Raw genomic sequence first — 6,000 nt, 5'->3', positions numbered from 1 at the left:
ACAGTGCAACACAGTTTGCTGTATACAGTATGGGTACCCATGCTGACTCCTGTCCACTGCCAAAAGCACCTACAACTAGCATGTGGACATCACAGCGAAGGAAGAAGGTGGCCTGGTCTATTAAAATCATGTCTTTTGCATATCATGTCAGAAATTATGTCTGGGCAATGTTCTGCTGGAAACATTGGGTCCTGGCATTCATGTGGATGTTGCTTTGACACATTCCACCTACCTACAGATTTTCTGCAGAAAAATACACCCCTTCATGTCAGCGGTATTCCATAATGGCAGCAGATTTTTTTAGCAGGATAATGTACCCTGCCACACTGCAAGAACTGATCAGGAAGCAGGAGAAACATGACAAGTTCAAGGTGATGGCCTCACAATTGGCCAAAGTTCAGTCTGCACTGGATCTCAATCAGCAAGCATTTGTTGCATGTTCTAGATTAAGTCAGATCCAAGGAAACCCTGGAATCCATGCCTCAGTGGGACAGCGCTGCTTTTGTGGCACAAGGAGGACATACCCAATATTTAGCAGGTGCCTTTAATATTATGCCTGATCAGTGTAAATGTCTTCACATAAACTTTATCACCTTATAAACATGTTCGTAGAGGCCATGCAACATACAACTTCCTGCGAATCAGTTGTTACTATAGAAACAATACCCTATAGGAATGAATGCATTAATATAAACCAGACTACTGTCGATGCCTTATACGGATATGACTGGGTATAGTGGTGGGGTTGGTGTTTATACATTATATGTGTAATGAATCTCCATGTATATGAATTTGAACAACACCTTCGTTTGTGTAGTCTCTATAGTTAATGTTCAGGTGAATTAATGCTCTACAGAAATAAATTGTGTTGTATTAATGATAGTAAGCATTGAATCTCCTGAGCTTTCAGGATCATGTTTCCCAGTTCATATAATGGGCATATAACATGATCACGCTCATATAATCTATGAATGCCTAATTATTTCTGCATTGTTTTGATGGTAGTTACTTGATAATGAGTCTGAAAATGTAAATGAACACAATGAGCTAGAGCTGCCCAGTTATTTTGTATAGGACTAGTGTGTGCGGGTCTATGGTCTATGTGTGTGTGTGTATGGGATTGTGTGTGTCCATGTGTGTGTCTGTGTGTGTCTATGTGTTTGCACGTGTGTGTGTAAGTCTATGTGTGTGTGTCCATGTGTGTGTCTATGTGTGCATGTGTGCGCGCGCGTGTGTGTCTATGTGTGTGAAAGACACAGAAAGAAAGCTTTATTCTCATCGTTCTTGCAATCCCAAAGCAACAAACCATCGCGTTCCCGTGTGTGTGTGTGTGTGTGTGTGTGTAGGTGTGCAAGGCTGACACGAACTATTCCTGATGCACTACCTGCCCGGTGGTGTGTGTTAAAGCTAAAATACGCACGCATTCGGAAATGCGCTTAAGGCAGCAAGCGGACTGACGCGCTGATCTGGAGAGGAGCCAAAGCACACGCCGCATCGATCCGCTTTCTGTGACGCCCGCTGTTCATAACCGGCTCGTGAGTCTACACAGAAGCTCTCTAAAGACCGAAAGAAAGAAAACAAGGTGTGTTTTTCTCTCTTTTTGTTGTGCACAATAACGGCGTACGCTTTAACCGATTTTGCGCAATTGCACCGCTTCTTCACCACGCCGTGTTTCTGACTGCTCCGGTTTCTCCGCCACACCTACCGTTCTGTCTCTTTTCCGATCTGTCCGTACAGCACGTGCAGCGCGGGGACACAAGAGCAGCGAGCGTCTCGCGCTCACATACTGTGCAAAAGGCGTGGGGAAAAGGAACGGCTTCTGTGGTGTGGTGTGCAGGACAAGAAAGAGAAGGATGCCGCTGCATCCGTCTGTGTGATCTGAACACGACGCAGGTGTCATAAGGGAGAAAATCGGACTACTCGCTTTGAATCCCTTCACACAGGAGTCGCACAACGTTGTTCGCGCGCGCTAGAGCTCCGGGGTTTTATCCCCGCCGCATCCTGTAGCAGAACATCTAATCGGCGACGTAGAAGTTAGCAGGTGAGCAAAAAAAAGCCGATTTGTGCACACGGTGTTCAAAAAAAAAAGAAAAAAAAAGTGGATGCTTGTTTATGTAAAGCCGCAACATGGACGCGTAATGTGCGCATTTTGAGTGTCCGATTCTGTGCATGATTAATGTTTAAGATCCACAGTTCTCTCTCTGTCCCGCAGTGGTATGGAGTAAGTGCACAACGATACTGACTCTCAGTTTATTGCTCAATATGTATTTCCTAGTTTTGCGGTCTTGTTAGATGTAATATTCAAGTCTCAGTTCCTCAGGCAGCAGGGTGTTAACACAGATAGGTGAAATCATAGCCTATACACACGGGCCCCTGTGAAGATCTGGGCATTAGATCAAGGGTCTCTTAGCAGATTTCATTTTTTAATCCTTTTTCTTGGGCATCCTGAACCTCTGATAAGAGAAAGATTCATCAGCTTTTTTAATCTACCAGGTCACCCTTTGGAAGAGAAATAGCAACTAGATAAATATTGCTCCAAAAAGCAGCCCAGTGTCTAAACACCCAATCAGTCTCACATTGCCTAATAAGTATACATGTCATCAGATCTTCACATTTACATCCTGTTCTGCAGCAGCGACTGCTCTGTTGATGTTGATGGCTTTTTCATTTGAGACTGGCAAATTATCTGCTTCAATCTTACCTAAGGTGTTGTGTCAACTCGAACAGGCCTGTAATGTTGTGTTTTACGCTGACGCCCTGCCTTCAATTCTCTTTTCATCAGCGCCCAGTCTCTTTGTTCCCTCTCTCTTTCTCTTTCTCTGGCACTCTGTCGCTCCTTCTCTGGCTTGTAGGATTCATGGGCATAAAGCTGTAAGTCAGCAAAGTTAATAAAGAGTCCACAGAGTTTCATTAAACAGCTGAGGACTTGATGAGAGAAATAAGTATGGATAGAAATCCTTTTCCTCAGTAGAAAGCCACTGATCTAGTCTAAAGCACAGGAGAAAAAAACACATGCTGACTTATCGATGCCGTCCATCAGACTCGTTAGTCTGGAGCTGAAGCTAAGTGTAACCCTGTCACCGTACAGCCTTTAAGCATCATTTTGATATTTGAATTTGTATTGCAAATTAACCAGGGAGTATAATGTTCATTGTATACAGATACAAACCTTCTGATATCAACTACTGTCTGTTCTTTTTTGCACTACTGTGAATAGTAATTGCACCATTTTTAATTTGCTTTGCATTCTCTCCCAAAGAGCGGTGAAGGCCTGATTCCTGTTATTCACTGATTGAAAGGAGTTTGGAGTGGCGTCAGGTAGTGCAGGTGAAAACCATGTTAATAATAGATCAGAAAGAAAAGCTGAAAAGCTGAATGCTTAAAGGTTAGTTTGAAAAATTCACACCTCTGAATGGAACTCTTAATAACTTTAGATGGGATTTTATTGGATGAGACATGTATCTGATTTTTCAAGATCGCGACTAACTGATTTGAAATGCAGACCACATCCTTGCAGGGTAATCGGTTTATTGCTAAGTGAATATGCTCTTACTTTAAATCCTTAAATTCCTAGCTATTATTAATTATTTAGTATTCATCTGAAAGCACATTATGTGGTGACTACTAAAATGCTTCAATGATAAAAACATAACTAGTGGTTAATGATTTATTAGTTTTCTTACAGTCATGAAAATATTTTGTTACGGTAATGGAAACAGCCCGGAAACATTCTCAAAAGTTGACCGGTAAAATGAACCTGACAGATTTTGTCTAAGTCAATCAAATATCAATAAAAACAAACAGCCTAATATGAATGCCTCCTGGAAGGAGTAGGAAACATTATGGCTTTCATAAATAGCACAGAAAATAAAATACAATTGTACACAGTTAAATCATTTGTCTAATATACGAGTGGTTGGATTATGTAGTATGTGGGATTTATAAAAAACAATCTATTTAAATAAGTGATTTTTATTATGTTTTCTGAAGGATTTGTGATGACCAAGCAACATCATATTTAATTTAATCCCAAAAGAAAAGGATTAACATCTAGCTACTGCAAACTGTAAACAATTTATGTTAATTCATGCCATGTCAAATAGCTAGCATTTTGCAGTTAGTTATTAGCTGCTCTTAAATTTCTATTTGTCACAGGTAGACATGAGTAAGATTTCAGTATCTCAGTCCTGAGCTTAATAATTTATATAATGGTAGCTAAATCTAACAAAATACACAATAACAAGCAAAGCTTTGTTTATCACTAGCCTTAGGTAAGTTAGCTAGCTAAACTATCACAGGTCCTCTAATTTGAACCAAATAGGATCACAGACTAGTGTTTTTTTATTGAAATCACACTCAATCTTAAACAGAAAATTTTAATTTAGTGCAGTAACAAGAAATTCAACATAAATAACAATTTACATCATCAGAATGATCCATCAAACATGAGTTGAATTTTAATATTAATATTTGAGAGACTTTTTCATTCAGGTTCAGTGACTGATAGTTGAAGGTTTTAGTTTACCTCAAACCCAGCTTGCACTTGTGTGTATGTGTGTTAGAAGAGAGAGAGGAAAGGAAAGTTAATGTGGTGATGGTATGTCTGTGTGTCTGGGATTGAGGGATACTGTGTGTGTCTTAACCTGAGAAAGTGAAAGAGTGTGAGCAGTGTGTGTTGGAGGCTGAGGAAGTACTGTGTGTATATGTGTGAGGTGGAGAATACACTGTTTGGCATGTGTGTGAGAGATGGAGTGTAGTGTGTGTTAGGAGGGAGAAAGAGAAGGGCTGGCTCAGAGGCGCTGCTCATGAATGGCCTCCCTGTTATCGCCGCTCTGCACGCGGGCATCAGCACAACAGGCCGCTCATGCAGGTGCTGCCTCTACTGCACAAAAATAGCAGGTGTCTCACTGGGATAATACACACACATACACACACACACTTCTCCTTCAGCAGTCACTCTCCTCCCTCTACCTCCTCCCCAAGCTCCGGTGACCATGTGTGACGTCTCGGCTGTTGTCTGCTGTTTGTTGTGCGTGGAGGCGCTTCTTGTTGTTTTCACGGGATGCCGAATGAGGGATTGCCCTCTGCTTTTGTACACGGTGTGAGAACTGTGTGAGGATTTCATGGGAAATCCTCATGGGAGTATTTGTTGACCATGCAGCTGACCATGTTTAAGTGTGTGACTGTTTTATTGCCATATTTCGTGTTATGAATGTGTGTGAGTGTGTGCGTATGTGTGCCACATGGACCATAATAGTTGACCAAGATTGCTTAGACAAACAGTTGACATCACTGGATTTACTTAGATAAAAAACTCAGTTATGTCACTGGTTATAGCTGTTACTATATATAGAAGGTTGATTCACTGGGTATAGTTGGTATAGTCACTGGTATTCTCACTGGTTTTAGCTGTTACTCTTTATTACTGATTATTTCACTGGTTTTCATTGCTGAGGTCACTGTTAGTGTCATTAGTTATATCGTTTATTCTTTATAACTGGTTATAAGAGGTTCTACTTACTTACTTAGCCTCTGACATCAACCCCGCAAACCACTGGCTGGTGTGATGTAAATAAACATGGCACACAAAATCGGAAACACTACGGGAGTTTCGAAGTTGTCATCTTATTGGTTGGATTCTTCTGACTGGATGATCTTCCTCACAGAAGAAGGAAGCCATCGTGTTTACAACTGTGACAATGAGAGCTTATGATCAGCTAAACTGGATTGTACAAATTATGTAAAGTTCACATTATACACTCATTAATATGCAGCACTTTTTGAACAATTGATGGTTGAATGGTTGTCTCTCTGTGTTTTGTAGAGCCAAGACAGAGTTCTGACTAAGCGACACTATACAGTAGTTGCTGTTGTCATTGATAGCATTACTGGTTATAGCTGTTACACTTTATTACTGGTTATTCCACTGATTATAGTTGCTGAAGTGTCTGATATTGTCACTGGATGTGGTTGTTTATCATCAAAACGTTATGTTACTGG

The 6,000-nt window shown here is 40.8% G+C and overlaps 1 protein-coding gene across 4 annotated transcripts in view; it reads left to right on the top strand.

The window, feature by feature from the left end:
* The first annotated feature begins 1,346 nt into the window (after positions 1-1,346).
* Positions 1,347-6,000, top strand: part of sema6ba (sema domain, transmembrane domain (TM), and cytoplasmic domain, (semaphorin) 6Ba) — a 129,127-nt gene continuing 124,473 nt past the window's right edge. For 2 of the 4 annotated variants that reach the window (XM_027137288.2, XM_027137281.2), the window contains exon 1: positions 1,347-2,041. The gene's annotated coding sequence lies outside the window, so the exon portion shown is untranslated. The remainder of the gene's footprint in view (positions 2,042-6,000) is intronic. The other 2 variants (XM_027137282.2, XM_027137286.2) reach the window with 2 other exon arrangements.

This window comes from Tachysurus fulvidraco, chromosome 22 (assembly GCF_022655615.1).
Source record: "Tachysurus fulvidraco isolate hzauxx_2018 chromosome 22, HZAU_PFXX_2.0, whole genome shotgun sequence".
NCBI classification, from domain to species: domain Eukaryota; kingdom Metazoa; phylum Chordata; class Actinopteri; order Siluriformes; family Bagridae; genus Tachysurus; species Tachysurus fulvidraco.
Note: the sequence above shows the minus strand (reverse complement) of the source record. Positions and strands in the feature narration are given on the sequence as shown.